General features: G+C 35.7%; 2 long non-coding RNA genes across 2 annotated transcripts; one reads left to right on the top strand and one right to left on the bottom strand.

The window, feature by feature from the left end:
* The first annotated feature begins 2,189 nt into the window (after positions 1-2,189).
* On the top strand, positions 2,190-3,091 carry LOC147847554 (uncharacterized). The gene is made up of 3 exons (XR_015532312.1): positions 2,190-2,237; positions 2,394-2,956; positions 2,987-3,091. It is a non-coding gene; the product is annotated as an uncharacterized LOC147847554 (long non-coding RNA).
* Positions 3,092-4,317: 1,226 nt separating this feature from the next.
* Positions 4,318-5,678, bottom strand: LOC147847553 (uncharacterized). The gene is made up of 3 exons (XR_015532313.1): positions 5,482-5,678; positions 5,217-5,405; positions 4,318-4,418 (listed from the first exon to the last, which is right to left on the bottom strand). It is a non-coding gene; the product is annotated as an uncharacterized LOC147847553 (long non-coding RNA).
* Positions 5,679-9,437: the final 3,759 nt, after the last annotated feature.

The raw sequence follows: 9,437 nt of genomic DNA, 5'->3' as shown, positions 1-9,437 counted from the left end.
CAATTGGAATTCTTAGTTTGGAACCCTAACCCACTCGAGCCCAAAACCGCACCCCTAGATGTTGACACCCTTATAGTTGACCTACCCAAAACAGATGTCACATCAGTTGTTGGACTTTGGGATACCCCGACAAGGTGGGATAAATGAATGTTCATTGATGCATCAATCTTTTTCTTATCATACAAGGTGATACCTGTCGTAGAATAGATTGATGTAACTTGATTAGGTTATTCATGTTGACACAAGTTTCATCTTAAAAAGCATGCTAGGATGCATGTCTTCAAAATGGTAGACATTCTTTGTTGCTTAAGAGGAATATACAATACTCTTTACACTTGGGTTCCTGACACAATCCGAATCATATGTAGCATTGGGTAGATTATTCATTCAACACATCAACATGTTTCTAAGTTTGATCGATTTCCAACCAATCCACTTGCGAGATCTATTTCTCCTTTTCATATCAAATAGAAATGAGATGTGGACATTTTATTTATGACATGCGTAGATGACATTATATATAGGAACTGACGACAAAATGACCTACAATTGTGTATAAAACGGGTCGGTGTTTCGCCCCTTAATAGTTAGTGAGTTGTACATATTCAACATTTCCCCTAGAAAAAGAGGACCTTTTGGTATTAATCCGAATAACATATCCCACATGGTTTTCCACCGATTTGGAAATTTCAAAAGATGGGAAACTAGTTGTCGTAACTATTTTGGTCATTATCTTTATTTGATTACTAAATCAATAGGGGGGGATATCTAATTTCATTGTTGATCCGTTATTTGTTGGTGGCAAATAGAGATACCACAGTTCGGAACAAACCCTTTTAGGTTATTGTGTCAACACATATAATAATAGTTGGGTGGAATGAAGAGATAGGCAAAATTATAGACCTAGCCAAACCCCTCCATTCCAAGCACAATACTTATTTCATCTAGATGTCTTATGTTTGTTTGAATGACATTTGTCAAACTGATGTCCCGTTGACAAATTAGTGATACTATTATGATAGAAACCCTCATAAGAGAAACACAAAACATTCATTGTTGTTACGATAAATTAGAAGGTCAATTCTTTTGATGCAATTCATTCGAAGATGATAAACACACTCATCACAAATATTTGAGTGCCCTATTACACTAGTTTCCCATTTCTCACAGATTTGAGCTCTTATAGTAGCCACTAAAAGAACCCACGTCAAGCCAATGTGAATGTTCATGATTATCATCATTGAAGGCGCATACAAGGGAACCTCGACAATTTGAGTGAATAATGCCATTAGTGACAATAATGACAACTTAATGATGGCATTAAATGCACTCAAATTGGACTCCCATGTTCATCGCAAGATGCAACACGATGTTGCTCATGACAGGCCTAACCAACCATCAATATCGACTCTTGACCACTGCTACTCGACACACCAGTCTACGTAAACTGCATTTGATTGACCAAATCATCCAATCAACATTGGTTCCTAAAGCACTCCTAACCCGAAACTGTCAATGTTCGTGCTCTCTTGGATGAGGAACCAAACCCAGATTGAACTCTCCTTGAAAATTGAACTCTCTACTAAAAGTCTCTGTTTGGGGACAAAAACCTATGTAAGAACTTATTAAACCTTAGGACAAAAACTTAAAACCTAGGTCCTTAAACCTTAGGACAAAAACTTAACCTAGGACATGGTGTGCCAAAACCAGGGTCAGAACTAAACCCTAAACACAGTGGGAGGTCACAGAGAACGCTCGAGTAGCCATGCTCGTCACTACAAGCTGCCGCGAGAGAAGGCTGTGTGATATATATATATATATATATATATAACCATCAGGCCTTGCGCCCAAGGACGGACCATAGATCGACTCCGTTTTTCCACTTGCTGTGTTTGCGAGAGCTGACCCGTGTAAGTTGGCCCCATGGATGTGCACTAGTCAATTATCTTCCTTTGATTTGGTGCATTGTGCCAGTTAGCGTCATGTCATAGATGAATCTTGAATGTGCTTACACATAATTATACACACATGCATGCAAACTTGTATTACATGTGAAAATTTGCTTTTAGAATGAGATATCGATATGAATGGTTTGTATTCATCTGTCTATGATAAACTGAGTGTGTCTGCTAATTAGTATACATGAAAGTCCCTTTGCAGCTACTTATTTTATATGAATTCCATGTACATGTACATGTGCATGTATGCATAAAACGTTTTGTGTGTGAAGGTGCAATGTGCACATATGTTTTCATATGTGTGATGGTAGTATGCATGCCTATATGATTTGTGTATTATATAGATATATATAATATGTATGTATACATACATACATACATACATATGTAATGTGCACCTTACATATAGATGTGTTTCCCTGTACATGTGCAAAGGTGTGCTTTTATTTCTGTAAATGTAGGTAAATAGGTGTTTCCTTTTCATGAATGAAATAGTGGTGTGGGGTTAGGGGCTTTAGAGTTTGTTATAGTGTGTGTATAAGATTATGTCGGTAGGCTCGATGGGAGGAGTATTATGAACCCTAGGCTCGATGTCGAGTCTAAGTTGGAGAAGTGGGTATGTTGATGTCCAGAAGGTGTCATGTGAAAGTGGAGGTGTTCTCTCATGGAGAGCCTTGACGAGGGCTTATCTTGCATAGTGGGAGAGGCAATTAAGAAAAACAATTTGTCGATATAGCTTCTGTAGTGAGAGGAGGTGCCATATTTTGGCATAGTAATAATTTCGAGTGAGTGGTGGGTTAGCGAGCGGTATGTTTGGGGCATGCATGAGAGAATGACTTTGTAGGTTCCACATGAGAACAAGTGTTTTCTCTCATTGAGTCCCTCACAAGGACTTCCCGTGTGTTTGACCATTGCAACGAAAATAATTGTGGGCTAATTGGTAGATTGATTTCGAGTAGTAGTTCAACACAATCCAGTCTCTTTGATTTCATGAAAGAGTTCACGGGCTCAAGAGCCCTCATACGAAGCTCCAATCATGGTGCTTGTTTGAGCACATACAAACTCTTTTTGATTGTACAATGTATCTTCTCTTTGCCTTTTGCCTCAAACCCTTGATGCTATTGCATATATATGCCGTCATGCAGATTACCATTTAAAAATGAAGCTCCATATCTTAAGCTCCAGGAGAGCCAAAAATGGTTCTCAATGTAGTCATCTTGACTATAGGGGAGAAAATGTCATCAAAATCAACTCCATATTCCCTATTGTATCACTTCTCAATTAAATCTTACTTTGTTGACTGTCAAGGAACTAGAAATAACATTCATCTTATAAACCCATTTGTGTGGAAGTGTTTTCTACCCTTCAGGCAAATGAATCAAGTCGTAGGTGTCGTTTTTTCAAGAGAGTCCATTTCGGACAAGATGGCTTTAGAGTATTTATTGTTAGTCATTTTGTCTTCCTTGAAGCAAGGCAGTTAACCAGTGGTCGCGGTGACATAATCAGCCACATTATTTGCACCAGGAACAAATCTATTAGGCTATCTAGTAGCCCTAGACAATATCCCAACCCAATGATCATTGTTTGATGATTGTTTAGCTTGGAAATGATCATTTTCAACTTGTCGTGACATTTTAGCTTGTTGAGCACTTGTCCGACTGTTCTTACACATTTGATGGCTCATCATTATAATTTATGGACAATGATTGATTGATAATTTCCGGCATCATTTTTTGCAGTTCAATGTACATTTAGAGCATGTGTTTGTTGTCTAGTGGGCTAATTTTGTTTCATAAAAGGAATTTTTTCTTGGAATACAACCCTACAAACCTCTGCACTCCTTCCCATTATTTATGCATGTGATTTCCCGGAAGATAACATCATTGTTGTGTGCTATTTCTCTGTGCATGAGATGGCAGAATCCATATTCCATTTCACCTTCACCACTATATTCTAGGAAAATCCATTTATAGGACTTTAGCTCAAGTTTGTTGCGTATTTCTTTACAATGTCGTGATGTGGTGCTGGATCCAGATGTAAGAAGGGTTAAGGGTTTGGTCGAAGACGTAATGAAAAGGGCATGATGACATGAAACTGAAGATAGCTCGACAAGAATTAATCACTTAAAACGATAAAATCAAGGGTTCAAACCTCATTAGGAACTTTGAAGGGAATATGTGAGCTGTAATGAGAAAGTGATGATAATGACATGGATACGGCGACATTTTGCTAGCACTTGGTGCCCTTGTTAAATTAAGGATAGGTGGATGGTAAAAGGAAAAGGAGTGGTGTATGTTAAAGGAGGCACTACTATGTTTATCCGTTAAAAGGAGCTCCAAAATGCTATAAAATGAACAAGAGTGCTCATTGTTGGGGTTGTAACAATTGGGACTTGAGGCAGAATGTCCACTGAAATTTGGGTTGACACGGAAAAGCAAATCACAGGGCTGTATTGGAAGCCTACAAAAACAAGAGGCACCATGACCATCAATTGTAGACAGTATGTTGAAACTCAGTGATCACTCTTAACACAAATTTTCTTTGATATTTCATTTTCTTTAGCCCTTACACCTCAGGTAATACAGTTGATCATTGTAAACTGTGTGCTAATGTGAGTTGAGAACAAAAATTTTGATCTGATGTATGAAAGAGCTTAATTTTTTTGATGAATGATATAATTTGGTAGCTTATAAATTGTTACAAAACTTGTATCGACTTGATAATTGTCACAAAAGTTTCAGATGAAAATTCGAATTTTCAAGTCGTTTGGTTCCAATATAGTTAAACAGTTTGGTTTGATTCAATTCTTATTAAACCGTTTGGTTCAGTTCTAAAACTTGTGTTCATCGGATTATAGGTTTAAGTGGTTTGGTTTAATGAATTTATTGGTTTTTGGGTAACTTTTTTATTTATTTCCGTGATAGTTTAATAATCTAATGTTTTAGTTCATGTTTTTTTATTGATACAGTTAATTTAACGTAAATCCTTATTTAATTCATTTTTTTAAATTTAATAAATTTTTATTTATTTAAATTTTGAATTAATTTGACTTTTAATGCTTATTTAATTTAATGTATTTTTATTTATTTAATTTTTGAATTAATTTGACTTTAATGCTTATTAATTTAATGTATTTTTATTTATTTAAGTTTTGAATTAGTTCGTCTTTAATGTATTTATTTATTTATTTAATTTTTGAATTAATTTGACATAACTGGTTAGATTTAGTTTCAACTTTGCCTAAATGGTTTGGTTTACCTTTTCTTAAATGGTTTGGTTTAAATGGCTTGAGGAGTTCTTAAATGGGTTGGTTTGGTTTTTGTTTTCTATGAATGGTTCAGTTTAATTCGATTTGCTTTCAAGGCAAAGAAATCAAATTGAATTTGAATTGCACTGGGTCGGGTTGTCAAAAACTTATCCATTCTACGTGTGTCCATAATCTTTCATCTACAATAAAGAACATGAATTAGCAGTACTAAAAAAGTTATGCATTCACTAACAAAATCATGAATCACAAATTTACCTTTACGAAATGGGCTTTAAACCGTTTTATGCTACCTTTCCCAAATGGGAAGCATGGTCCATGCATACATAGCTCCAATGGCTTCTTACTTTACGAAACAACCTCGTTGAATTGTTGATGCAAAGAATTAGACATATAATATAAAAGAAACTTAATTAGGCCACATGATAAAAAATCTACAAAACATATCATCTTTTTTTCCAAAAAAAGAATATACTCCATGAATTAAAATATACACAAACTCTATTCCTTTCTCAGGTAGGCCTTGCCTAGACTAGCCTAAATGTCTTAAGAAATCTCACTTATTTATCTTACACTTTCACAAGTGCCTCTAGCCATCCTTTCACACACATCACCATCACCTACATTCACTATCCCACATGATGTCTCTTTCATGCCCCTCATTCAACTAATGGGAGGGGGGAACAACCATATGGGTATTGCATATTGCCATAATATATCCATTCCATTTGTTGTGGCCATCGGTGTAGTATACCATTGCTTTCTAAAATTCAGCCTCATTAATTCTACAACATCAATACCATCAATATGCTCATATTGAGCTCTCAGTGTACTACAAAACATAGCCTTTGTGTAGGAACTGCACATTTAAATGCACTTCTTTATGAAAGTAAACCCAGGTGGCTTTGTCTATAGATAGTGGCGTTGTGATACCATTTCTTAATATTGTAATTAAGAAATGGCATCCCAAGGCCACCATCACACACAAGTGAAACTTATGTTAGATTCTTCTAATTTAGTTTTTTATTTTATATCATGAATGCCATCTCCACCCCTTTGTCATATATGACCTTGGATCTCAAGGTTGCAACACATGAACTTATCAATGGTGGAGACATTGCATTCAAATGCTTGAGAGATGCAAGATTCCTTAGAGAAGATAATATGTTGATGTTATTTATGTCAAGGCATGATCACTTGATCACAAATCTAAGTTCATTTGCCTTAAGTATCAAAATAGAGTGGACCCAAATACACTACCATTGCATCAACGAGAGGGTTGGCCATGGTAAGAATATATAATATGTTATAGTTGGACTCATTAGTAGTAGTTGAGGGACATTTGACATATAGTTGGATCCATCAATAACAATTGAGGGAGATGTAATACAACTAATTATGTATTTGTAAAATGTAGTAAAATGAGTATATGAATTGCAACGTAAGTGTCTATGTTATAGTGTTAACCATTATATCCTTGCATGTTGGTGATGAGGTTTTTATTAATTAACTTTGGTAAAGAAGTGATCAAGCTCTGATCTAATTATGTTAGTTGTATCTAAACTATTAGATGTTTCTGTTGTATAATGAATTATGAAACACAAACTTTTCACATGATATGGGTGTGTCTTAAATAGTACATGTGGCTACTTTGCGACAATTACTTGAACAATAATTTTTATGGTGAACATAAGCCTACTCAACATAATGATCATGTCAAACATGATGATGACATGGGTGAGTTTCTTGATGATTGGTTCGAAATTTTGTGCATGTATCTTCTAATGAGTATTATCTTCTTGAGGAATCAACGAATAAACTTTACCAATTAGTAGTATCTTCGTGAGGAAGCAACGAATAAACTTTACTGTGGATGTGCACTAATGCGATAATGTTCAAGTTTTGTAATATTGAACTTACAAAATCAGATTGGGATGGAGAAATGTTCTAGTTACGACATCATGAGTATAAGATTGGAGGTGTATATAAACTTGCGCACATTTTGGTATCTTGATGTTATTACTTGTGTTTTATAATTTACTTTCAATGAAGCTACTACCTAAGGATACCGTTATCCCCAAATCAAGGGAGGAAGCTAAGAAGATGATATTCAAACGTTTTGCCTTGACTACAACTTTTTTTTTCATGAAAACATATCCTCCATTGGTATTAAAATTAAAGTGGCCAGAGGCAATATACAAAATAGTTCAATATTATAATGAATCTTGTATAGCCGTGCCGAACGACCGTTGCCAATCTGTCTTCCTTGACTGCAACTTCATTGATGTTTGCAAAAATAATTGTATTCTTTTTAGAGGTGTGTATGAAAGGTCTACCGATCGTTATATTTGTAGAATATAATGTCCTTAGAAATATGTCACAATTTTTCATTAGGACCATGAGTAGGTTGACATTCCATAAATGCATATGAGAAGGGGGATTTGAATTCCCTCTTTCTTATATATTTTCTAAAAATTTGAAAATGTGTATATATATTTCTTAGATATACATTCCAAATCTCTTGTTGGCACACCAATCTTTTTTGTTAAAAAGAAAGATGGCTCACTTTGCTTGGGCATAAATTATTGACACTTAAACAAAGTCACAATTAGAAGCAACTGCACGTTGCCTTTAATCTCAATTCTTTTGGGGGGCTTGAGTAGAGCTAAATACTTCACAAAGTTTGACTATGAGGCTCTTATAATCTAGTTCATATTCATCCGAGTGATAAGTAGATGATTGCGTTTTGCACTCAATATGGACATTTTAAGCATATAGTTATATCTTTTGGTGTCATGAATGTGCCAACAATTTTTCAACATCTGACCGTTGATACTTTCATGCAACTTCTTTTACATGGTCTCTATGCCAAACTCAATAAATGTAGTTTTGATTGTAACCAAGTGGAATTTAGGGTTTATGGATTCAACAAATATGCAAACAATTCTCGAGTGGCAAATATTATGGATCATGCCTAATATTTGATATTTCATAGGGCTCACCATTTTTTATCGTAAGATCGTCGAGATTTACTCTAAGATGGTTTTTTACATCTTACATAACTTACCTAGAAGAACCATCCATTTACATGGACTTAAGGTAAAGCTTAAGTATTTGAAAGCGTCAGTTTGTGCACTCACAAATGTCCTATCACTAACCAAAGACAAAAGACAAATGCACCCATTCACTTTCCATTAACAAAAATTTGAAGTTCTAGATCAATTAAGAAATTCACAACAAAGAGCTTTTGACTATTATAGATTCTTTTGAGCATTGACACCATTTCATAGAAGGTTCTCCTCATCATATCATTATCTACAAGGATCAGAAGTGTTGGCATAAAAGGCCGACTCCTTCCACTTTGTATCCTTAATGGGACCACGCTCACAAGTTAGGGCTTGATTATATAAGCCCAACTGTATCATTGTAGAGAGAGAGAGAGAGAGAGAGAGAGAGAGAGAGAGAGAGCTTTTCAGAAGAGAATAACGAGTTTCCATTAGAGCTTACACTGTCTATCTTGCTTCTTACTTCCTGTCTATCGAACATACTCTACTTCTTTGTCTTTTCCATGTTGTTTGCTTGATGCATTACCTTGCAGGACCCAGGTCCTCATATATTCTTCTACATATTATCTACAACAAGTGGTATCAGAGCGACCTTGCTGTCCGGCGGCAATGAATAGCAGAAAGCTGAAAAAGAAGTTATCCGGTAGAGAGAAAAGACTAGGTCAACACAGTTTGGCACGAATGTGAAAATCCATACGTTTGATGGGAAGACCTTCGACCTCTGGAAAGAGATAATGTAAGATGTTCTTATCATCGGATGACAACTTGAAGCCATTTGGCACAATACCAACCTGGCTTCAATGTCTGCTGAAGAATGAAAATCTATGGATGAGATAGCCAGAGATCGACCATTCGGATGCATGTGGCTGAGAACGTTTATTTCAACATGGCAAAGGAGACGACGATATTCTCTTTGTGGGAGAAACTCCAGATGTGTGTGATATAAAGTCCTCCTCATCGAAGCTAATATTGATTCTATGGTTATTCAACATGAAGATGAGAGAAATGGATCCAACAACTTCCCACATTAACACCTTCAGTCGGGTGTTGTCTAAACTCTCCTCTCAAGGGATTAACTTCGAAGAAGAAGTTAAAACCCTTGCCCTCCTTTCAAGCTTGCTAGCGAGTTGGGAGGTATCTCACAACATT

Source organism: Azolla caroliniana, unplaced genomic scaffold (genome assembly GCF_043228905.1).
Source record: "Azolla caroliniana isolate FFs.n. ecotype wild unplaced genomic scaffold, voAzoCaro1.0.p SCAF_873, whole genome shotgun sequence".
Taxonomy (NCBI): Eukaryota; Viridiplantae; Streptophyta; class Polypodiopsida; order Salviniales; family Salviniaceae; genus Azolla; species Azolla caroliniana.
This window is presented reverse-complemented; position numbering and strand designations above follow the sequence as displayed.